Source organism: Vombatus ursinus, unplaced genomic scaffold (assembly GCF_900497805.2).
Source record: "Vombatus ursinus unplaced genomic scaffold, bare-nosed wombat genome assembly UNPS02011334.1, whole genome shotgun sequence".
Lineage (NCBI taxonomy): Eukaryota > Metazoa > Chordata > Mammalia > Diprotodontia > Vombatidae > Vombatus > Vombatus ursinus.
This window is the reverse complement of record NW_020951112.1, coordinates 18142-44660: the sequence shown is the minus strand read 5'-3', so window position 1 is coordinate 44660 and position 26519 is coordinate 18142. Positions and strand designations below refer to the sequence as shown.

At 42.3% G+C, this 26519-nt stretch overlaps 1 pseudogene; it reads right to left on the bottom strand.

Moving 5' to 3' along the window:
• Positions 1-2658: 2658 nt before the first annotated feature.
• Positions 2659-22695, bottom strand: LOC114038518 (annotated as a pseudogene).
• Positions 22696-26519: the final 3824 nt, after the last annotated feature.

Sequence of the window (26519 nt, the reverse complement as noted above, 5' to 3'; positions counted from 1 at the left end):
GTTTACTTGTAGGTTGTTTTCACACTGTTATCTTCTTCTAGCTTTATGTCTTGGTCTTCCCTGCCACTACAGTAGCACTTTAGGGTCAAGTTCTTTTTTTTGTTTGCTCATTTTTTCCAGCCTATTTCTTGACTTTGAACTTTACGTTAAAGTTGGTTTCTGCTCACTCTGGTGTGGGGAAGCACTGTCCCAAGTTTCAGTTGTTGTTTGTTTGTTTTTTTTTTTTTGCTACTGTTTTCAAAGCTAGTTCTGGGGGGGGTCTATAAGTTTTTGGTACTTCCAAGGTGGTGTGAGCCTAGGAGGGGTATAGTCACTGCCCTCCTGGTCTGTAATTTGGTCTTTACCCAGGAAGGGCCCCTGGTCCCTTGCAGCTTAAAGCACTAGCACTCCTCTTGGCTCTGGAACTGTAACCAGGGCCCCTTCTCCCTTGTGACTAGCCAAAGTGCTTGCTCCTCTTTGCTCTGGAACTGGGACCCAGAACTGCATATGGACAATACAGTTGCTAATCAGCACCAACTGCACCCAGCGCCAGCAAAGGGTCCCCTTTAATCTTTTTCTGATCAGTTGTCTGCCCCCACCCTTACCTTCTCTGTGCTGAGAGCTCCTGAAGCTGCTGATGAGGCCACGTCCTATGTGCATGCTGGATAAGCCTCTGCCTGGGGCATCACAGACCTCTCCTTCAATCTTCTAAGTTGTCTTAGGCCAGAAAAACATTTCTCCCTGATACTCCAAGTTTTGATTTGAGGCATTATTTTTTGGTTTGGTTGGTTTTTTTGGCTAGGCAATGGGGTTAAGTGACGTGCCCAGGGTCACACAGCTAGTAATTGTTATGTGTCTGAGGCCAGATTTGAACTCAGGTCCTCCTGAATCCAGGGCCAGTGCTCTAACCACTGCGCCACCATGCTGCCGCAAAGGCATTATTTTAAAGTTGTTTGGAGGGGAACATTATAAGAATTCAGCAGGGTCACTGCCTATAATCTACCATCTTGGCTCAGCTCCCTACAGTGATCTTTGGATAGTTTGACTAGTATGGCACTGAATGAGTAAATTAACTTAGGGATTATTGTCATTTTTCTTATATTGGACGAGGGCTCACTACTTGTATATCTTTAGGCAAGTGACTTAATTTCCCTGGGTCTCACTAGCCTCATCTGTAAAATGAGAGGATGGGTCGAGAAGCCCTCCAAGGGCCTCTGACTGCTCTAGGGTAAGGTAGGATCCTACAGTCTGGAGAAAGGTCTCCTAGCCTGATCCGTTGACTCCCTCTGGAAGATGATGTGGACAAGAGTCACAGAGGATAAGAAAGTTGTGGATAGCTAGAAATCTGCACTGTTGGAGGGAGCAACCACCTTGATGACCCTCACAACCTGAAGAGCTCTGTTGCCTTTCTCAATCACCTCACAGAAGTGTGTGGATCAAAAGAAATATTATAATAATAACTATTATATTATAATATGTTTATTATTATGGTATATTAATTATAATTGTATAATAAAAATAAGAACATATACATAAAATATAAAGTAATATAAATATATATATATAAAATATAAGAATAACTTCCTTCAAGGTTGAAAGCATTATACATTTATCTCATTGGATACCTCAGAGCAACCCTGGGAAGTAGATGGTATTACCACTTCTACTTTATAGCTGTGGAAACTGAGGCAAACAGAGGTTAAGTGACTTGCCCAAGGTCACACAACCAGTAAGTATCTGAGACCAGATTTGACCTCAGGATTTCTTGACTCAAAAGCCCAACCTTCTTACTATGCCACTAGCTGCCTCCTATGTGAAAGTATAAACAGTAACAGTAAAGTGTTATGCATAAACATAGGGTAGAATCATCATCATTATTCTTACTATTATAATCCCAGATAGGACCTGGACAGTTGTCATATTACCAAGTACTTTTAATTCTAGGAGGATTGTAGTTTTTGTTGTTGTCATTCAGTTATTTCACTCACGTCCAACTCTTCATGACCCCATGTGGGGTTTTCTTGGCAAAGATACTAGAGTAGTTTTTCATTTCCTTCTCCATCTCATTTTACAGATGAGGAAACCGAGGCAAACGGGGGATGTGACCTGCCCAGGGTTACACAGCTAGTAAGTGACTGAGGCCAGATTTTAATGCAGGTCTTCCTGACTTCTAGGCCCAGTGCTCTATCTACTGAACCACCTGGTTGCCCAGATTGTAGTTTACTCTTATTTAAATCTAGGATTTTTTTTTTCCCTATTTCTTGATAATCATGACATTGTTTTGAAAATTCACCCATAACTTCCAAAATGCTATATAGGCCACAGCAACATAACCTTCTACAAATGAACATTTAGATCATGTTTCTTTAATATTTTACCCCAGAATATAACTTCTAGGGTAAAACATTTCATAAGGTCCCTATAATTCCATTTACATTAGCGTACTTAGGGATTTTAAGGATCCTTCTAATTCTTTTTGGCTGAAATCCATGAAACCAGCATTCTGGAGAGTTTTAATGACCACATAAGTAAGCCACCAGTTATGAGTTTTATCAAGGCATTAAGATTCCTCTTTATTTCTCCAACTGTTTTAAGAAAAAGAGGCACATGAATGCTTAGAAATAAAGTTACATTTGAAAGAGCACGGGTTTGTTTGGCAGGTGTTGCCTACAACAGTCTTTATTGATTATTATTGTCTTTCAGTTTTTTCAACATTCTTGTAACATTTTGCTGTCTTTTAGGTGGAGAGGGTTTATGGAAAATTAAATGTCTTCCTGATTTCTGAAAGAGCTGATTTTCTGGTGAAGTCTTTGGCCTGCAAGGAATTTCCAAGGAACCAACGGCATTAAAAGACCCTGAGATGGGTGTTTGTGGGCACCAGTTATAAGAGCGAGCTGAAGATGCCCTTTCTCTCGGAGATTTTACCGTGTTATCTGGGCTGCTGAAAGCTGGGTTCTTCCCAGAAGCATCTTTCTCTTTCTTCAACGAGGCGTCCTCTCAACAGCTCCATATTTCCATGTTGTTTTGTACCTGCTGCTTAATGATCTCCTTTGTTGGGCAGCAGGTAATGAATCTCGTGCTCCTCTGCCCTTTCCCTAAGACACTTTTCATGCTACTGTCCTCTAAGACTTTGTAGGAGTCCAGGCTCACGGCCCTCTGCAGCTCAGCAGCACCGCCGTTGAGCGGAGATTTCAGAGTGCTGAAATTCTGAGGTCGGTGGTACTCCAGCCTCCTCTTGAAGATTTTCTCCTGCACTAAGATCCCCTTGAAATTTTCATGGCTTGAGCTCCTGCCTCAAACACTCCCTTTGTTTTGGGCTTTTCTCTCAAGCTCCCTCACGAGGCTATAGAAAGCAAAAGGGACCAGGTAGTCTTGAGGTTGCCCACATTCCAGGAGATATGTGTCTTATAGACTGAACAGAAACTTACCGCAGGAGCTTGGAGGTGGACGAGTGAGAAGGCCCCAGGTAACTAACTCTTAAATCAAATGCCCGCTGCAAAAATCCAGTTGCCTCTTGTTCAGAATGACCAGAAACATCACTTTTCATCAATTGATCAGCTAGGTAGGAAGAAAAGAAACCTATGTTAATCCACATACACTTCAATTTGCACCTTCAGAAACTTACAATTAAAATGGATGAAATGAAACAAGAGGTACATTAGTAAAAGGGCTATTGAGTTTAAATGTGCTTTAAAAGGGACAAAGGTGAGTTCACAACCAGGGGTGTCTTGACTCAAAATCAACCAGTGTCGAATGTATTTTACAGTCTGTATACTTCTGTGTGTGCCAGTGTGAGCACACCTTCCACTGGTATAGATCTCCACAGCTTCCCATGGTGTATGGTTCCTATCTATTTCCTTCCATAGTGCCTCTGTTGTTTATCTCCAATTTATCTTGTCCATCTCTTGTTTGTACATGGTCGTTTTCATGTTGTTTCCCCCATTAGATTGTGAGCTATTTGAGGGCAGGGGCTGTCTTGCACCTTTCTTTGTATCCCCAGCACTTAGCACAGTGCCTGGCACACAGTAGGCATTTAATAACTGCCTGTTGACCGTACTTGCTATCACAAAAGGGCTGAATTTACAGCATCATTCATAAACTTAAAATTCAAGTTGTGATACACCAATATTATTGGCATTAGTCTATGACACAGGCACTATGACCCACCCTAGTATATCAAAGTGGAGGAAAAGATTGGCACATGACCTAGCAGCCTTCCCATGTACTAGTTTGTCCATTCTCTTGCTAACAGGTGCTAATCAGACTTAGTTCTATTCAACAGTGACTTCAGTTTGCAAAGTGCTCTCTATCATGACTACCACTTCATTGTTTTATGGTACATGGGATGTTTTGAGCCATATTCCTCTGTTCAATAAACTCTCATGGCTCCCTATTCCTTCCAAGATCAAATACAAAATCCTCTGCGTGACACTCAAAGCCCCTCATCACCTGGCCCCCTCCTACCTTTCCAGTCTTGTTACACTTCACTCCCTGACACATACTCTTCAATCCAATGACTCTGGCCTCCTTGCTCTCTCATAGACAAGACACTGCATCTCTCAGCTCCTGCCATTTTCACTGACTGTCCCCCATGCTTGGAGTGTTCTACCTCTGATGGCTGCCTCCTGGCCTCCCTGGCTTCCTTCAGGTCCCAAGTAGAATCTCATCTTCTACAAGAAGCCTTCCCCAACTCCTAATTTCTAGTTCCTTCCCTTTGTTAATTATGCCCTCCTTGTCTTGTGTATAGCCTGTTTGTACATATCGATTTGCTTGTCATCTCCCTCATTAGTTTGAGTTCCTTAAGGAAGGACTGTCTTTTGCCTCCTTTTGAATCCCCAGTGCTTAGTACAGCCTGGCACAAAGTAAACCCTTAATAAATGCTTATTGACTGACAAATTGATGGTCCAATGGTCTTCCTGAGGTTGGTTCTGCTTAGCAATGCATGGCTATTTTTCTTCCTTTTAATTTAATTTAGTGAGTTGAGGAGGTAGCTAGGGTGTAAGTGCCAAGGGAACAGGACTTGGGCCTGGTTTTCAATCCCAGCTAAGTTTCTTATGATCCATGTGGTATTAGAAAGCGTCTCCACCTGGGCCTCAGTCTCCCTGTATGACAAGGTGGAGCATTCAATAAACTTAAAAACACTCTGAAGTTCGACAGAACTACTGAAAGTTTGACAAAAACTGCTGGGAAAACTGGAAAGTTGTTTGGCAAGATTTTGATTTGGAACAGTAGCCTATATCATATAGCATAAATCTATGCATTGGAAAACGACTGTGAGGTCAGAAACAAAAGACACAAATAAAATGAGGGGATTGGCCTGGGTGTTTTCTAATGTTCTCTCCCAGTCTAAATCCTATGATCTTATGAAATATTGAATTATGCCCCCCGCATTGGTTAAGCAGATGTCTTTTCTGTCTCATCCCACCTAAGCAGGCAGCCCAGGAGAGCTGAGCTCCACTGAGCTGGGTTGGGTCTTAGAATGGATGGAAAGCTTGACCCTGAACCTCGAAGACAACCCCAAGCCCAGGCTCTAATCTTGGGAGTTCCTCAGGATAACAATTCATTCAGGACCAGACTGAACCCTGATTCATCAACTTAACAATGGAAAGGAGCCCCTGGACCTGCCCCTTAATGCAGACCTACTTCCCAGAGCAGCCAGGGAGCTGAAGTGGCATCCAAGAGTGGTAAGAGTCAGAGCACCATTTCCCCCTTAGCATTGATTTGTTCCATGAGAAACTACCATCAAAGCTTTAGGGATGAGCATGACAAGGAGAAATGGCTGCCAACACATGCCTTCACATTCCTCAAACTCTGCCTGGTATGGTAAGCACATGTCCCGTGGTCCATTTTCCAGTCATGTCTGACTCTTTGTGACCCCACCTGGGGTTTTCTTGGCAAAGATACTGGAGTGATTTGCCATTTCCTTCTCCAGCTCATTTTTACAGATGAGGAAACTGAGGCCAACAGGGACAAGTGACCTGCCAAGGGTCACACAGCTAATAAATGTCCGAGGCTGGATTTGAACTCAAGAAGATGAGTCGTCCTGACTCCAGGCCTGGTACTCTATTCACTATGATGCCACTTAGCTGCCTTCAGAAGCTGGTTTAGGGGATTTCAATGTGGAGGTGGCGGTATTGCCTGGTTCCTGTGCTGGCCCCACCTACCCACCTGCCACTCATTTCCAAAAGCCGTACTCCCCTTGTTCCAACACAGCCAGTTTCCGACTTAAAGTTCCCTCACATCCTATAACTTTCAAGGTCTGCATCAATGTTCCCATCAGTTAATAAAACATACTGCGCACTCTTTACAGCTCTAAGCTCAGTGATAACAAATAAAATTGTTTTTTGGTCCGAGGGCTGGCCTACCCAGGGTCAGAGGGGCTCATCACCAGTTGGATCAGAATTTTTCAGCCATAGCAATTCACGAAGACCATTGACTATGCTGGAGAGGGCCAGTCAGAGGCGGGGACTTGAAAGCATTGGATTTTTTTTTAAGGATTTGCAGAACAATTTAAAAGGTGTCAGAAAGGCTCAAGAGGCAGTGAAAGGCATAGCTCTAGCATTCCAATTACAAGTGGGGCTGGGGCTGTGTCCTGAAGAAGGCCAAGAACTGGGGCTTCAGTTGATGGGCACAACTGCCATTCTCCTGGGGCTCTCTTGGCCCATGATTCAGACTCCTACTGAGTAAAACCTACTCCTGAAAAATTAAAATAAATCTCATTTAACTGAGCTGTTTTTAAGTGAAGAAAGAACTTCACATTCTCCATCACATTACAATTGCCTTATTTTTATCATGACAGGGGGATTTGAAATTTGATGTTGGGAAAGACTGAAGGCAAAAGGAGAAGGGGACAGCAGAATGAGATGGATAGACAGTGTCATGGAAGCAATGAACACGAGCTTGGACAGACTTCAGGAGATAATGAGGGACAGAAGGGCATGGCATGCCATGGTCCATGGGGTCATGGACATGACTGAACAAATGAACAACTATCAGTCAATAAGCATTTACTAAGTGCCTACTGTATGCCGGGCACTGTGCTCAGTGTTAAATACATACATATGCTTGTATGTATGCATATGTTGTATATATACTTCTTGTCTCTCCCATTAAATTGTAAACTCTTGTCAAGTAAGGATAATTTCATTCTTTGGAGTGTATCCCCAGCACCTAGCAGAGTGCCCAGCACACAGTAGGTGCTAAAGAAATGTTTGGTGATTGATTTGCTCAAAAGTGAAGAAGAGGGGTTTGGATGGAGCAGAATGACAATGACGGCTGATGGACTGTATCTCCTTTGCTCCTCAAAATACCCTGGTAAGAAGAATGCTGAGGCTCAGCACTCACCTATGAGCTCATGGGCCCCCAAGGGTCAGGAGCCGGACTTGAACCCAGTGCAAGGCTCCTTTTCCTCCACTGCGCTGCCTCCCCAAGGTCACAGCTACCCATGATGTAAAGTAATTACCTAATTTACACAAGACATTGCTGAGGCTGATATTGAGCTGCTTTTTCACTTGGAAGGAGTTAGTCAAGAGTTCCATGTTTTCTTTTATGTTTATCACTCCTCGGTAATACTCAATTGCCTGTTTCCTTTGAAATCTGAAACAAAGAAAAAGTTGTGGGAGAGAAAAGAGGAGAAAGGAAGACAGAGAGAGAGAGAAAGAGAGAGAGAGGGAGGGAGGGGATGGACAGAGGAAGGAAGGAAGGAAAAGAAGGAAGGAAGGGAAAGAAGGAAGGGGGGAGAAGGGAGAGAGAGAAAGAGAAAAAGAAAAAAGAGAGAAAGAAAGAGGAAGGGAGGGAAGAAGGAAAGAAGGAAGGGAGGGAGGGAAGGAGGCAAGGAAAGGAAGAGAGGGAAAGAGGGAGAGAGAGAAAAAAGAAAAAGAGAGAAAGAAAGAAATAGAAAAAAGAGAGGGAAGAAGGAAAGAAAGGATGGAAAGAAAGAAAGAAAAATAAAATAAATTTGGTTTAAGTTACAGAATACTGGTATTTACTGTGCCATGCCCCCCATCCCTCTAGGGTCATCTTGGGAATCTTTCTCTATACCATCTCTTTCACTGCCCACTGCAGCCTCACTCACCCAGCCTCACCCCTCATCCCATATTCCCTATACCTCCAGTTGCTCACCAGGTCAATCTTTTCATCTGGGCAGAAGGTTTTATGTGTCACTGACTTTGATCTACTTGCCTCCTGTAAGGAAGCAGTTCTTGGGATTTGGCAATGGAGGCACGGGAGAAGGAAAAACACTGAAGAATCTGAGCCCTGCTACGGAAAGGGAAGGTGAGAGCCCATAAAAAAAGAACTCGTTTCCTTCACAGTTTTGCCTAGCCTCCGCTCATTAAGTTCAGCTGACCTTGCCATTAGCTTCCTGGCTACTCTGTCTTGTTCTCCTGTTACTATGGACTAACTGCTGTCCTCCAGTCTTGTTCACTGACTTGGAAATGAGGACATTATGGTCAGTGTGTGTGCAAGCAGAGAGGCGGCCAAAAGATCCAGGAGGGAATTATTCCCTTGGTGGGAATCTCAGCCCTTCTAAACACTGATATCTTGGAGAAACGGATAACAGAACACAAACTTCGTTACTTGGAACTCTTTACTCAGCCTTACTTTTCAGTCTTTTTATGGCCACTTATTAAATCTGCCAAATATTCCTTAATTTCTCCAACTGAGAAATGATTCTCTCCAAACAAATTTTTTTGGATATTTAAACATTCTTGAAATTTCAATTTTGCAATAGAAAAGTTCCCAGAAAGAGATCTGAAAGTGAAATATATTATGTGTTATTAACTAGGCATAATAAATATTGGGTGATATCTTGTGAGTTACTAGAAGTTATCCTCAAATTAATCTTCTATTTCATATGAAATTCTATCTGGAGAAGCAAATTAAGGGGTTTACATGTACAATACAGGGCCCCCCAAAGGCTACCTTAGGTTCAAGGCATACTATGAGAATGGCTCAGCAGCCACTCAGAGCCAGAGAGGGCTCTCACATGAGTTTACCAGGTAGCCAAATGAGGCACCAGTTGAAAACAAAAGACATGTAGTTAAATTAAATTAATCCAATGTAGCAAGGTGACAAGAAAGTGTAAAGAGATAATACGGCCAAATTACCTTTATTTTTTTTTTTTTGGTAAATTGCTTTTATTTTAAACTTAAATACAAAATGAGTAAAGAAAAAAAATTGCCATGCCCACAGCAGACTATAAGAGAGGATTCAATATAAAACAATAAATTTCCACTCATAGATATCTATAAACACACATAAAAACATTCATACACATATATGTAAGACCACACTTTGCTTATTTCCACTTGTCATCTGTTTCTCTGAAGGTGGGGAGCATCTTCCTCCACAAGTCCAAGTCTTTCCATGTTTTTCTAAATCAACCAGCTCATCATTTCCTATGCCACAGCAATATTCCAACCCAATCACATTCTATCTGAAAGATTGTCTGAAAGTTTTTGCCCCCAATTTTCTGCATTCCTTCTATTCTTGGCTACATAGATTTTCTTTATACAAGAAAAATTTAATTTAAAATAATCAAAATTATCCATTTTACACTTCAACAATACTTTCACCTTATAATGTAAGGTCTGATACTGCTGAATCCATTTCCTTTACATCTTTTTCTCTGGTTTCTTTTTTTTTTTTTTTTGCTTTTTGATGAGGCAATTGGGGTTAAGTGACTTGCCCAGGGTCTCACAGATACTAAGGGTCAAGGGTCTGAAACTGGATTTGAACTCAGGTCCTCCTGACTCCAAGGCCAGTGCTCTATCCACTGCACCACCTAGCAGCCCCTTCCTCTGGTTTCTTTGAAGTTCATGATCTTTTGTTCTTTCAAGTGAACTGTTATTTTTTCTAATTCAGTAAGATTTTTTTCTTAGTAATTTAATTGAGATGACATTGAATAAATGGATTAGTTAGGTAAAATGGTCATCTAAAATTGTATTGGCTTTACCTACCCATGAACAATAAATATTACTTCCATTATTTAGACCTGACTTTATTTGTGTAAAAAGTGTTTTATGTTTATGTTCACATAGTTCCCGTGTCTGTTTCAGCAGGTACCTGCTCAAGTACTTCATATTGTCTAGTTATTTTTAAATGGTCTGAAACAATATTGAATATTGCGGACACATGGTGTAGTTTCTCTCTTTTCCTCTTTTAATTAAATCTATTTTAACTTTAACTTTGTCTGAGATCATGATTACTACCCCTGCTCTTTCTACATAATAAATTCTACTCCCGCTCTTATATTTTAACTTTGTGTTTATCTCTCCCGCATCTTTGCAGTATTTCAACATGTTCTTGAATTCAAATGTTTAATCTGCTATCAGTTTCCATTTTATGGGTAAATTCATCCCATTCACGTTCTAAGCTACAATTACTTGTGCATTTTCCTCCTTCCTGTTTTCCGTCACCATCCTTCTCACCCCATTCCTATTCCTCCTCCCTCTTCAGCTTTACTTCTACCGGCCACCTTGCCCTCCCGTTGTTCCTTAACCTACCCATCCCTCCAAGAGTCCCTCCCTTATCCTCCCCCCTCCACTCTATCCCCTTGTCCCTTTATTTCTTTTGGAACTTAGAAGACTTTTATACCCTTCTAGATATCTATGTTGTTCCCTCTTTAACCCATTCCTAATAAGAGTAAAGTTCTAGCACAAACCACTCTACCCCTACTAGCTTCTTCTGTATCAATTTTTCCTTTTATGCTTCATTTTTATGAGATAATTATTCCTTTTTATCTCTACCTTTATCGTTTTATTTTTTATTAGAATCATTCCGTCATACTCAGCTGAGCCCACACCTTTCTTTCAAACTACCCAAATAACGATGACAATCATAAGAGTACTGCTAATATTTTTACATATTAGAAGTAAACAATTTGACCTTATTGAGTCCCTTATAATTGGTCTTTAATGTTTATCTTGTATTTCTCCTGGATGTTATATGTCGAGTTTTCCCTTAAGTTCTGAGGTTTTTGTCACAAAAACCTGAAAGTCTTTTAGTTCGTTAAATATCCTTTTTTTTTTTCCATTCAGGATTATACTTAACTTTGCTGGGTAAGTTACCCTTGGTCATAACCACAGCTCTTTTGCGCTATGGTATATAATATTCCAAGACCTACAGTCCTTCAACATAGTAGTTGCTGGGTCTTGTGTAATTCTTATTGTAGCTCCATGACATTTAAATTTTTTTTTTCTTTTTGCTTCCAATATTTTCTTCTTAACCTGGGAGCTTTGAAACTTGGCTATGATATCCCTATAAATTTTTCTCCTGAAATCTGTTTCAGGTGGTGATCAGTGGATTTTTTCTATCTCTGCTTCGCCTTCTTGTTCTAGAACTTCATGGCAATTTTCCTTGATATTTCTTGTAATATTGTATCAAGATTCTTTTTTATCATGATTTTCAGGTAGTTGGACTATTCTTATATTATTTCTCCTCAATCTCTTCTCCAGACCAGTTGTTTTTCTGATTAAATGTTTCACTTTCTCTTCTACGTTTTCATTCTCAATTTTGTTTTATTATTTCTTGGTGTCTTAGAACATCATTAGCTTCCCCTTGCCCAATTCTAGTTTTCAAGGAATGATTTTCTTCCTTAAGTTTTTGATTCTTTATTTCTATTTGGTTGACTGTTTTTTCATAATTTTCTTGGTTTTCTTGGATTGCTCTTATTTTTTTTTCCTAATTTTAACTTGATCTCTCTTAGTTGATTTTTAAAAGTCCTTTTTAATTTCTTCCAAGAGCTCTTTTTGTGCTTGGGACCATTTGACATTTCTCATTGAAAAAGGAGTGGCTTTTTCATCTGTATTATTTTCCTCTGAATATGAACCTATATCTTCTCTGCCCCATAGGAGCTGAAAGTTGGGTTCTTTCTCCTTTGCTTACTCATTTTTATTTATTTATTTTTGTTTTATTTTGTTTTTAGCAGCTATTAGTGTAATCAGGTTTTAATCCCGAGGTATGGGGAATGATGCTCCAAGCCCCAGATTCTACTTACTGTTATTTTCTGAGGTCTGTCCCTGGGCCCTGCCTTGGGCTCTCCTCTGCACTCCTAAGGCAGTGCTAGAGCCCCCAGCCGTACTATCCCCCAAATGATCTTGCTCCCTACAGTCCGTCTGCAAACTACAGCCATCCTCTCTGCCCTGGAACTGAAACCAGGGACTCTGCTCTCCTGCAGGTGCCCACAGCCAGCAGGGTCCCCGCCCTTGCTACTGCCCTGAGGTTCCTTCTCCCCTGTAGCAGCAGCCCAGCCCAGGACACAGCTGGTCAGCACAGCTGTGCCTGGTGTCCCTCAACAATGGAAGGTCCTTCAATCTTCTCCTACTCAGCTGTCAGACCTCCACACTGTCTGAGAGATAGAAGTTTCTAAGGTAGAGGCTGCCTGGCAACCCAGCTGCCCCTAGGGCTTATTGTTTGTAGATTCTGCAGAGGTGGCCTGGAGGTGTCTGCCCTTCACTACCACCAGGTCTTTCCTGGAGTCTTCTTAAATTGTCTTAGAACAACTGCTTTACCCTGACTTGCTTACTTCCACAATTCTACATTCCCTCTGAGGCCGTGTTCCGTCTTTTTTTGTGGAGGAAATTTGAAGAGCTAAAAGTTTTCTGAGCTATTCCACCATCTTCCTAGAGCCCTCTCCCCAAATTACTTTTTAAAATTAAATCTTTCAGGTCTGCACCCTCTCCCTCCCAAATCTCCTTCCCTCTACCCATCAAACAACAAACAAATACAGTGAAGCAAAATTAAGTCCCAATTCAGCCAAATTACTTTTTAAGGTCATGGATTGTCAGTGGTATTAGGGCCTTAATTAAACTTCCAGGACCTCTATTTCTTAGTTAAATGGCAGATGGGAATAGACTTTGCATGAAATATAGTCATCACTAAAGACTGCATAAAAGCAAAAACATGTTAAAGGATGGCCACACTTACTTCAGAATACCTTCTGTGCATCTCAGCATAGCAAAATCATATGGGCTACAACAAAGTTCTTTTGAGAGGTCGACAGTACTCTCCAGCAAGTGATTTTCTTTTACAGATCCTTCGCTCATTGTCTTTGCCAGGTAATGTAACACCCTGCCTGCAGGGAAAAGTATCAAAAAAGGAATATGATGCTTGAAATGCTTTTGGCAAGAAGTTAATTACTAAAATGTCCAGATACAAAGGATTTCTGACAATCTCTGCTTTATAACCAAGAATACTTAATGGGAATGTGATTTGTGGCAAGAACATTGGCTATACAGATAAAGGTCCTGGGTTCAAATTATGACTCAAATTATTACTGATAGGGATGGGATCTGGACCCCAGAAAGGAAAATCTCCCAAATCTTTGGCATTTGCCTGAGGCTGTAATCCACTTAACTGGCCTTTCATTGTGGCTGTCTCCTAATTCTGTTACCTCCTAATTGCCCCTGGCCACCTCCCGCCCTTAATCCTATTTAGATTCCATTTTCCCTTGGCCACATGGTCCAGGTACCCCCCCCACCCCCCCAATCTGTTCACCCCAGTTTACTGTCCACTCCCATCCAGATCCTCCTTAGACCCCTCCTCCAGTCAGCCCAAACTACTTGGCCACTCTTAGATCCTTCCCATAGTCTTTCTGTATATAAGATCCATTTTGTCTTCATTAAGGTGCTGAGATTCTTAAAATCTAGCCACTGCTCAGATTTTTATAATCTAGCCAATAGCTCACAAATGTTCAGATTTCTTAAGCGTCTGGCCAATATGGCGGATCTTTAATAAACCTTGTCTTTGGCTGAAAGAAGGCTTGAATTGAATTCGTTTGGGCAGGACCCGCATGTCATGATTTTCTGGTCCCAGCACCCCTCGACCTCTTAACCTCAACAATTACCTATGTGACTTTGGACAAGCCACATCCTTCACCCACTCCCCCATCCCCACCCCTGTGGACTTCAGTTTCCTCATCTGTAAAATTAGGCAATTGGCCTAAATGGTTTCTACATCATCTTTTGCCAAATCTTATCAATTCTAACTACACAGTGTCTTTCACATCCATCACCCTTACTCATACACTCTATATCATAGTTTATGCTGTCATCACTTATTGCTTGAACCACTGCAACAGCCTCATAATTAGTCTTGTTGCCTATGGTATCTCATAAGGTTGGGATCTAGACCCCAGAAAGGAAAAACCCTGGGCTTTCCCACCCTTAATCCTAGCTAGGCTCCATTCTCCCTTGGCCACGAGGTCCAGGTCCCAGGAGTTCTGTTCACCCCAGTTTACTGGCCACTCTTAGGTCCCTCCCACAGTCTTTCGGTATATAAGGTCCACTTTGTCTCCATTAAAATGCTTAGATTCTTATAATCTAGCCACTGCTCAGATTCTTATAATCTAGCCAATGCTGGGATTCTCATAATCTGGCCACTGCTTAGATTCTTATAATCTAGCCACAGCTCAGATTCCTAAAATCTAGCCCCTAAACTGCATCAGTATCCTCCACACAGCTACAGAATTGATTTTTATATACTGATGTGACCATGTCCCATCCTTGCTCACAAATATTCACTGGCTGCCTATTATCACCAGGATAAAATGCAAGGTCCACCACCTAGCACGTAAAGCCCTATCCATGCTGGCTCCCATCTCTCTTTGAGGTCTTATTTCCTATTTCTCCCCATCTTCACTCTCTGTTCCAGTCAAACTGGCCTCCTAGCTATTCTCCATGCATGATATTCTATCTCCCCTCTTCACACCTTTGTACATGTGTACCCCACATCTGGAAGGCACTCCTCATCCACTTTAGAGAAATTCCCAACATCTTTAAAAGCACAGCTTAGTTTTCACCTTCAACACAAGGTCTTTCTTCATCACCACACTTAGTAGCTCTCTCTCTCTCTTTCTCTCTCTCCCTCCCTCTCTCTCTCTCACACACACACACACACACACACACACACACACACACACACATTTTCTTTTACTTTGTACAGATAATTATATCTACTTTCTGTTTGTAGGTTGAAGGAAAACTCCCAGAAGGCAGGGGCTCTTTGGTTTTGGTATTTGTGCCCCTGGTCCCTAGCACAATGTCTCTACATAATAGACACCCAATAGGTATTTTTAAATTGTCTTGAATAGAATTTTTTGAGTCAAGCTGATGACTCCATTCATTCAACAACTGCCCTTCATTGAGTGGCTGTCCCAATGTTCTTGTGGATTGTTGATGCTTCTGTACGTTGATGTGGAGTGGTTTTCCTGAGGACCTGTGACATCTGTAGACCAAAAGGGGGCCTAACTCCCAATTTGCCAAGAGAACTAAGCCATGAGAGGGGAGAAGAGACTTATTTTAGACGGCTGAAGACATACTTGGAGAGATAAAAAGCGAGAGTGGCAAGGCCCAGACTTTTGAAGGGCAGCTTAGAGTCTGAGTACAGGCCATAGACATGGAGGGTAAGCCAGCCTTCATCATGTCCCCTGGATCTTCACACCTTCAGTTCTAGGTCGCAGACTCCCCTCCATGAGATTCTTTCCTCTCTCCTTGTATTAGTTGGAATTGTATCTTACTTCCAGGTGAAGAGCTGATTCTTGTGAATTCTTTGGCCTTTTAACTTCTCTGATTGTGTGCTATTTTCTTTGATAAAGAGATTTGCTCTGTATGTGTGATGGTATCTTGTGTAAGCAGCATTTGGTGGGAAGGGGGCAAGTGTAAGCCAAGGTCTACTCATTTACCCCTAAGAGCAATCAGGGAAGTGGCTTTATTCTCAATTTAGATTTATACCCCCAGACAAGAGGTATCTGAAGAGAGCAGAGGGATATGTCCATAGGAAACCTTCTCAGAGACAGGTGAGATTGCATATATATATATTATCCAAGGAGTTCTTAACCTGGGAGGCATGAATTTACTTTTGGTTTTTAATATTTGGATAACTATTCTAATATAATTGGCTTCTTTTGTAATCCTATGTATCTTCTTCATGCATTTAAAAACATTAATCTGAGAAGGGGGTATGTGGGCTTCACCAGACTGATCACCAAAGGGGTCCATGACACCGGAAAGACTAAGAACGCCTGTATAAGAAAGCCTAACATACAAGATGTCACACTGACCACATATACACATGGTAGCCATGTAAGCGATGGCGCATGAGGAAAATGCTTAAGAGCATCAGTTGAAGCAATCCCAGTGTCTTTTCCACATTACTCATTCAGGTTCACATATCTCTGACACCATTATGCTTAACTCACATATGAATCCCTGCAGATGGCAGAACATTTGGCAAATAAAATTACACGGCCATCAGCATCGTTTCCTCCAGGTTTGAAAGCTACAGGCGCTGGAGATCACTATGACTTAGTCAATGCCCTCACCAGCACGGTTTTAGAATGGAAACGATGAGACTATTTGGAAGACGTGCCCCTCAGACATTGCTTGTCATTTTTACTCAACTCATTCTTTATTATTCATATGTAGCATTCATCTCCAATTTCTAAAGAGTCAAGATGTTACTGACATCACAGAAGAGAGTGCAAAGATCACTGACTGTCCTGGACAGATCAGGTGGCACCGTGGATAGAAGCGCTGGCCTGGCATCAGGAGTTCAAATGCAGCCTTAGACACTTACTATTTGACTCTGGGCAACTCACTTAACCTCTGTCTACCTCAGTTTCTTTAACTGTAAAATGAAGATCACAGTCAATCCTCAGCTTTCACAGAGGTAACATTCTAGAAAACGGCACAAAAATAGGAAACACTAACACTGATACACTGGACCTATAGGAAATATGGGGTTAGGTTCCCACAACCGCCACAAACTGTAATCTTTCACTAGAGATTGCTGAAAATACACTTTTCAGCATGTGATTCTTTATAAGAAAACATTAATTCTGATCATATGCACTTTCCCTAACCCATAAAATGCTGTACATAAAATAAAATTGGTAACACGCAAAACATTGTTCTCACTAATAATTACCCAGAATTCTGTGACTTTCTGTGCCAACATCTCATACAAAAAACCAAAACAAAAGATTTCAGACAATGCTGTACTGCTGTAAACGTCTCTGCCTCGGTGAGGTCTCAACCTCATCCCTAATATTCTGAATGCATGGGGAGCGCTTTACAACGACAGGGTGAATAAGACCAGCGAAGCACCAAGTAGGACACCAGCCGCTCCACAAATTTGCCTGCATGGCACCTCTCACTCTTTTCTCTACTGCGCACAGCCACAGACGTTGCCAATGTAAAAATGAAAGTGAGGTTACTAATAAAATCACATGATGCTTGAAGTTCCAAAAGTTAAACCTGAAAATGTTAAGGATTGAGCAGAATAGCGTCTACCTCCCAGGGTGGCTATTAGGATCAAAGGAGAGATTTGTAAAAGCGCTTAGCACAGTGCCTGGCACATAGTAGGTACTTAATAAATGCTTCCTGTCATTCTTATTATTCCCATTCCAAATGCCTTATTTAAGAAATAGGGAGACAGAGAACCAGAAAGATGACTTGCCTAAGCTCACACAGCTAGTTCATTCATGGACAATTGGACTATTAGCACCAAAAGGGAGGTAGGTGCTATTATTATCCCCATTTCACAGATGAGGAAACTGAGGCAGACAGAAGTTAAGTAACTTGCCCACGGTCACACAGCTAGGAAGTGTCTGAAGCTAGATTTGAACCTGGGTCTTCCTGACTCTGAGACCAGTGTTCTATCCATTAAGTCACTTAGCTGCCCACTAGACAACTTGGTACTTAATTATATAGATGAATGAATAAATGAATGAAGCATTTATTACATGATTACTATGTGTAAAATATCATAATAAGCAGGATACACATGGAAAAGCGAGACAGCCAGTCTCTAAATCCTCCTAAGGGGGACAGTGCAGATGGGAGGGTTCAGGCGCAGATGGAAAAGCCTTAGGGTGCAGCAGCAAAGCACATGGGGATGGCTCTTCCTTAATGCCATTGCCACTGATAAAGCCAGATCTGCTTCTGATGCTGGCCTGTTTGACAGCAGACTTAGATGACGAGAACTTTGCTTGTTTTTGGTAGCTGCAGCTGCAGCGGTAGTGGGGGTCTTAGCACCTGCCAAGGCAGCTTCCAGGTCCCAACTCCACAAGGCAGGATTCCCTGGAAGATTCTGGGAGGGCCAGGCTGGAAGCAGGGCTGGTAGCCTGTAGGATCCCGCTACTTCTGGGACTTCTAAGACCAGGATACCAGGTGATCCCCATAGCTAAGGGGTCAGTGGTTTGCCTTGCCCGGAAAATTCTGCCCCCTGCTTTCTCTCAGGGACTTCAGTGGCAGTGAATGGGGGTGGCTGACCACCGTTCCCCTGGGTAATGGCTGTGGGGGCTGGGCTTGAAGCAGGGTCAGTGGTGTGGGAGCAACTTCTCTTCGGGGGCATCTTGGGCTTCCTGCCCAGTGATGGCAGGTGGTGGTGGTGTCAAGGTTGGCTCTGGATGAGGATGATGGCTGCAGGGGCCAGGCTGGAAAAAGGGATGGTGGTCAAGGGGACGTTGCTATTCCCAGGGCTCCAGGGCTCATCCGGGTCTGGGGTGAGGTGGTAGTTAAGACAGCAGCAATGGTTTGACTCGGCACACATGCTGTCCCACGTCTTTCCCTCAGGGTGCCTGGCTGCTGCTTCAGCTAGCTGGCTTGCCGTTTTCTATCACTCAATGTATGGGGATCATTTATGTGTTATGCTCATCCTCCCAACATCTGTCCCTGATGCTATGGGAAAGCAGAAATGGGCCTTAAAGACAAAATTGAGAAGAGTGCCTGGCCAGGCCAGTACACACCAAAGAAATGCCCCAACCTTAAAAGTATTAAGGGATCATGGTACGAGGAGGGAAAGGGAAGGGAGACGGGGAAGGAACAATCACTTCTTAAGCTCCTACCATGTGCCAGGTGCTGTGCTAAGCGCTTTGCAATTATGATTTCATTGGCTCCTCACAACGCTGCAGGTCTACCAAGCAAAGGAAAAAATCATGGATGAAATCATTACTCAAAAGACGCAACTTGCGTGCTTTCAAATTTTTATGAAAAATTTTTCTGAAATCATCCTGTAAATGATCTACATATATATCAAGGGCATCCTTGATGAAAAAATGGGAAGGTGTCAGATAGGCAAACAACACATTTCAGCTGACTATGAATTGGCCATCAGATAGGGAATGAAAAAGGCACAGATTACAAGACGCCACCATGTTCACTGTTTGTTGACGGCCATCACCACCCACCCCCAAAAGCACACATGCTCTAGCTCTCAGCTTCCTCCTCTGTAAAATAAGGGGGCTGAACAAGATGACTCCTGAACAGATGTGCCTGGGCTAGGAAACTGAGGGCCAGAGAGGTTAAGTCACACCAGGGTCTTTTTTTTCTCCCGCTCACAAATGGAACCCGGAAAGGGAAGGGGAGAGAATTGTCTAAACACAGCTGGGTACTAAGTGAAAGAGGCAGGTAAGAAGGGAAGAGGGCATCCAAGATGGGTGAGGAAAAGGCTACCTGGGATAAGTCATCATTCTCATGCTTATTCTTTCTTGGGACAAGTGAAGGCAGTCTTCTCTGCTGACCACCCAATGGCATCATCAGCTCAAGGCACCTCGCTCAGCCACAGGAGTCAGGGATAGGTGGTTGGGTAGGTGGGAGGGAGGAGGCTGGGTAGGGGGCCTCAGAAAGAAGGGTCTATCTAATAGGCTCTTGACATTGCACAGGTTACCTACAAATCCACAAAAGAGGGTTGAGGGTGTGGGGAGAGAGGAGGGACCTACCTGTATGGGACGAAAGAGGAGGAGGAAGGTCCCACCACCTACACACACACACACACACACACACACACACACACACACACGCACACACACACACACACCTGCTGCAAGCAGAGATTGAGAGAAGAAGGAGAAACAGCTTCACTGGAAGGAATATTACTATAGCACATTCTACTTTTTCAAAGCAAAATATTTTGATAACACTGGAAGGCACCATCCTGGCAAGGAAGAATCATGGAATCGCCACATTTCCAAAGCCAAAAAGGAACTTATTAAAAACTGTGTCTCCCAATGAGTGAAGTCCTCGTGCATTAGTTTGGTGGAACGATACAGGGAACTGAATAATGATGATGTTTTAAAGAAATAAATAAAAGGTAAGAATTTTTAAGAAATCAAACAATAAACATTTACTGTGCACCTACTATCTGCCAGGCACTGTGCTAGGCCCTGGGGATACAAAGAGGCAAAAGACAGTCCTGCCCTCAAGGGACTTACAATCTAATGGTGGGATCAAGATGCAAACAAATACATACAAACAAGCTATATACAAGATAAATAGGAAACAATCAACAGAGGGAAGGCATTGGAGTTAAGAGGGGCTGGGAAAGGCTTCCTGGAGAAGATGGGATTCTAGCTGGGACTTAAAGGAAGGCAGGGAGGTCAGCAGGTGGAGGAGGGAAGTAGAAACCTACCTTTCTTAAGGATATGAAACATATTACACAGAGACAGCAAGACTTTTGAGAAAATGCATTATCTCAGAAAAATGAACATGTGTGTATGTATGTGGGTGCATGGTGTAGCCTTATCACTAGCAGGCAGAAATTATCCTGTCCCTGGAGTCAGAGGGCCAGGGTGCAAAAATAACCTCAGACACTCCTCGTGTGGGCCTCAGTCTCCTGCTCTGTAAAGGAAGGGCCTGTAAAAGTTGGCCTCAGAGGTCGCTGCCAGCTCTAGGTCTTTGGTCCTGAGATCCTCATCTCTACAGATAATACTGATGGCAATGGTCAGCTCTGGGCGTCCCACCGGCCTACCCTGCCAAGTCGTTGCCACCAAAAGCCCTGCAACAGCCAGCATGCACCCAGAGGCCATGGGACCAAGGAAGGCGCTGACCGGTTTCTGCAGCCCCTGGATCTTCCTGTGCTCTATGAAAATAATCACCATAACAATAGCTCATATCTATTTAGTACTTAGCATCATAGATTTAGAAGGGAAGTGTTTTTAGAGGTCCCCAAGTCCAGCCCTCTCGTTTTACAGATGAGGAAACTGAGGCACACTGTGGTTAAAGGACTTGCCCAGGGTCTCAAACCTAGTTAAGTGCCTGCACCCAGGTCTTCCTAATTTCAATTCCCACGTACTATTCCATGCTGTAGAGTTTAGAGACTTTATAATTTCTAAAGCATTTAGCTTACATCAGGCTTGAGTGATAGGTAGTACAGATACACTATCATCACACCATTTTACAGATGAGGAAACTGTGACTCATAGAAGTTAAGCAACTTACCAGGCATCATCAAGTTAATAAGGAATGAACCAGTGGTGTACAGGTAAATATTTAACAACTGGCTCTCCAGATATATATATATATGTGGGTGTGTGTGTGGGGGTGTGTGTGTGTGTGTGTGGGTGGGTGCATATAAATATGCATATATGTATACAGAACACACTTGTGAGTTTAATCTGCATTATTTTTAACATTTTCTCCATCACTTTCTTAAGTCTAAACAAGCAACAAAACAGTAACTCAGGCCCTGTGTTTGGGGATTTCTGAGGTGTAGCTGCTCACACTAAAATGTTTTCTTAATAATCATCCGTTTCATAATAATCATCAGTCAGTCTGAGATGGCTCCCACAGGGCCCTGCGCATTCTGAACCTAAGGCTCTCATACCCAGAGGCCTCTAGGAAAGCAGCCTTAGTACAAACCACAAAGCTTCCCTTTTCTCATAGGTTGATTCAGTTTCTAGGGTAGATTTTGCTCAGGGCAGATGGGAAGCTCCCACAGAATTCCTTATAAACATCCCCCTACCTACCTTTCTGCTTCAGTCTTTCCAGATTGTGTAGGCCACTTGGGGGTGTCAATTGTCTCCATGTGACCCATGCTCTTTGGCAAAAAAAAAGGCCTTCTGTAAGGATCCTGTTTCTAAACAGAGCTCTCCCAAGCTGAGCTGTACTTTGATGAGTGTTTCTGATTCCAAGTCATGCTGCAAAAAGAACAGAGCCAGGGAGTGTCCAAGTTAAATATAAATGCCCCGCCACACCCTGGGGTATCATAACTGGCACCTTAAAGTGGCAGTAGTGCCTAGAAGGCCTGATCTGGAATCAAGCCCACCTGCCTTGGCCACACTCACTCCTGGGGAGCACCAACGTCATCCCAACATCTCTTTGGCAACATGCTAAGACCACAGGTTAGAGGCTGGCTGTGATCATCTCAGGGAAAGCAGATTCTTTCTTTCTCTCTCTCTCTCTCTCTCTGTCTCTTTCTCTCTCTCTCTTTCTCTTTCTCTCTCTCCCCCCCACCCCTCCCTTCTATCTCTCCTCTCTCCTCCCTCTCTCTCCTCTCTCCTTTCTCTCTCTCCCTGTCTCTGCCTATCTCTCTCCCCCATTATATTTCTCATTTAGCTTCTGCACATTTTTTTTTTTAACTAGAGGGACATCTGCTGGCTTTTATCTTCTCCCTGCTAGTCACAGCATGGTATTACTCAATTACATGGTTTAGGGAATGAGCACAATTTTTGGTTTTGTCCCAAACAATTTATCTCTTCATGTATTTGTAAGAACCAATGAACAATAATGCAAGCATGATTGAACTTTTTTTTAAGTAATGGATTTTTTTTTAAATTTTGAATTATTTCTCAACTCACCTTTATCAACAAGTCCTCAGCTGTAATGAACAGTTCTTCAGCATCATTGGTCCTGCCTAAATAATTCAAAAATCTTGCAACAAAGCAGATTAGTTGGCATTTCTCGCTGGTTGTGATGTCAGAAATTTTGCAATTCAATTCTAAAATAACAAGAAATGCAAAGGCAGAGTGGTATTGCAAAGAGAGAATGGAATTGGTGTTTAAATACCAGCTCTGCTGCTCCCTACTCCTATGACCTTGGACTCATCCTTTCCCCTCTCTGGGACTTAGTTTCTTCATCTGTAAAATGAAGGGGCTGGACTAAACTCCTTTCTATCTCCAAAGCCTATGATGCTATAATTTATTATTTCTATATAACATATTTAAAACAATGCTCACAATTAGCATTTTCCTCCACTAAAATCCCATGCCCCTAACATTTCATAGCATGGAGGTAATTCCAGATTCTCAAAGACTAAACCAGCAGAGTCCAGGGTCTGGCAGGTCCTACTAAGTTTGAAAGGTTCCAAGTATGGGGGCAACTAGGTGGCGCAGTGGATAGAGCACCAGCCCTGGTGTCAGGAGGACCTGAGTTCAAATCCAGCCTCAGACCAAACACTTGACACTTACTAGCTGTGTGACCCTGGGCAAGTCACTTAACCCCAATTGCCTAAAAAGAAAAAGAAAAAAAAGAAAAAAAAAGAAAGGTTCCAAGTATGGACATAATGACATATGATATATCTGTCAGCCGCCTGGCTAAGTTCAGAGAAGTTCATAGGCTCGGGAACACAGACCCAGAGCTGAAAGGGCCCTCGGTGGTCACTTAGTCCGGCCCACTCAATTTATAGATGAGGAAGCAACCCCAGGAAGGTTAAAGTGACTTAACCAGGGTCACATAGGTAGCTAGACTCATCAAAACGTTCTACTAAGGCAGAGAAAGAAGGTATGCTCTATGATCCTATATCCATGAAGAGGGCACCCTCATTAATAAAAGTTCCAGCTCTTTAGAAGTGCCAAAGTAGGTACTATGAGCACACAACCTAAGTTAACCTTGCTGGGCAATGGAGGGGAAGGAAGCAGGACAAACTTCTTAGGTGACCACACTGCCAGTCACAATGTACAATGTGACATTTAGCTAAGGTATTTAGGGGAGAGGGGGAAGAGCAGATAATTGCATCACCAATATACATGATTGCCTTTGAGTAGGTACAGATTAGCAGACCTAGGTAAGCAGGGTGTCTGTCCCATAACCACATCTCACACACACATACACACACACACACACACACACACACACACACACACAGAGCTGTGTCCTGGCTTCCAGCTACAGGCAGGAACCCAACTTGCTCAAAGGGCAGGTGTTAGGGTGAATGTCTCACGGTCTCATGAGAGCTCTGTTGAGGGAACTTTCCCATGGGAGTTCTAGCTTCTATCAGTAGAAGCTGAGGGTCACAACATAGTTGCGTGGCAAAAATAAGGAAGTCTCCCAGGACCTCTCCTTTGCTGACATGCAGCTCCCACAGTTGGTTTGGCTCTCCTCTCAATGGGAGATTAGTCCTGACACAAGCTCCAGCAGACCTGATGATTGGCTATCACAGGGGGATCACGCTTTGAACATGCATCACTAGGGCCATAAAAGACAGCTAACTGCACTCAATAAAGGGAGCTTCTGCCACCTTGCTGTCTCCCGCCTCATCCATGCGTCTCCGGGTTACAGAGCATTGAGCTGGTCTCATGCTCATCACTGCAGTGGCCACGTCAACTGGAGCCCAACGTGGGGCAGATCGATGACAGGCCTGACAGATACCCCATGGGCAGAGTCTAAAAACTCCATGAATAGCGCGTCAGCAAGCTTCGAGCTTTCAGCCCGACGGAATTGGGTCTCCGAGACGTTTCCTGTCCTTGGGGGGCGGAGAAGGTAAAGGTTTCACTTTACATAATGGGGCAAAATATAGGGCTTCTCCTTCCCACAGATGAGGAGAATTACGCCAGAACTTTATATAAGGTAGCAAAGAATGAGGGAATAACGATATACTTAAAAGATCTTAGAAAATTTGTGAGGTTGGCTTTTCAGGTATCTCCCTGGCTCCCAGAACAGGGTTGCTTTGAGCCAGGGAGATGGAAGATTTTTGGGGAGCAGCTGACCTCGTATGATGGTACTTGCCCTGGAAAAGTTCGGCTCTTAGACTATACCATTTACAATCTTACACATACACATATATGCATATACATAAACACATGGATATGTATACACATGTATATATATACAGATTTTATGTGTATATGTATATTACAGATATGTATACATATGTATGTATGTGGGTGGGTATATGTACATATATAGGTATATATATACACACACATTATAAATATATATATGTTCATATATATGTATGTATTTATCCCTAATGGTGTTGAATCAGTGATTTGTTCATTTTAGAAACTTCCCACTTGAAAACACCCTTATGCAGATGGGCAACTCATATGCAACTTCTAGCCATTGTTCTTAATATTTACTTTGCAGGAGTTACTCTGTGTGTGTGTGTGTGTGTGTGTGTGTGTGTGTGTGTGTGTGTGTGTATTCCAGAAAATCAAATGATAAATCAAGTCCCGATATGCAGTACTGACTGATTTCTGAGGTGCTGCTTTTCTGAGCTCACACTAAAACGTCTCTGTAGGGGTCTGAGGAAGTTCCAGCACAACAGAACATATATGTTTATCGATACAACCCTCGGTCAAAAGCTATGGACATTTTAGTCATTTTTCATATAGTACTAAATTGTTTGAACAATTCACATTTCCACCAGTGATGTATTTGTGTACCTGCCTTTCCCAGTCCTTTCAATATTGACTATTCCCATCTTTGTCAATTTGCTGAATGTGAGGTGAAACTTCAGATGAACCTTGATTTGCCTTTCTCTTATTATTAGTGCTTTGAATCATTCTTCTTTTGTTAAGAGCTTGTAATTCTCCTTTTCAGAAAATAGTTTTCCTGTACTTTTAAAATTTATCTATCAAGAATAGCTTTTGGTCATATGTTTCTGTTAAGTGTTTATATATCTTAGACATCAGACCCTTATCAGAGGTATTTGATATGGAGATTTTCTCTCAATTCCCTCCCCCCCCTTATTCTGGTTGCATTACTTTTTGTCATGCAGAATATTTTCAATTTCATGTTATCACAATTATCAATGTTATATTTTACAATTGCCGCTATCCCACAATTAGTTAACAATTCACTCCCTAGCCATACCTTCGAGAGGTATAGGGGGAAGGGAAGAGAGAAGGGAAAAAGCATCTATTCAGTGCCTGCTTTGTGCCAAGCACTGTGGTGTGCTTTAGATACATTCTCTTATGTGATTCTCTTTGTTCCTAATTTTTAATATATTTTCTTTAATATCTGGTTCCCATCCATTCTCAAGTCATCACAGTATATAAGACATTATTCAAACCTAATTTGTGTCAGACTGTTGGAATTTACCCATTAATTCATATCAAATAGGGAGTTCTTTCCTAGGTAATTTGTGTTTTCAGCTTTATTGAACACTGGGCTATTTAGTTCAATTATTTCTCATTTTTCCATATCTAGGCTGCTCTACTAATCTCAATTTTTTTAAACATACCAATGAGTTTTAAGGATTAGTTTTATAATGCAGTTTGAGGTGTGGAAGTGTTATTTATCGTTGCTCCTGCTTTTTTCATTGTGTCCCTTGACATTCTAAGATCTTTTGCTACCACAGATGGATTTTGTAATTATTTTGTCTAGCTCCGTAATGAATTCCTTTGGTAATTTTCTTTCTTTTTCTTCTGATTTTTTTTCTTTTTTCTTTTTAACATGTGTTTTTAAAACTTTGAGTTAAAAATTTTCTCCCTTCCTCCCTCCCCACCCACCCTCATTGAAAAGGCAAGCATTTCAATACAGGTTATACATGTGTAGTCATGCAAAACACTTCCATAGTAGTCATGTTGTGAAAAACTAAGT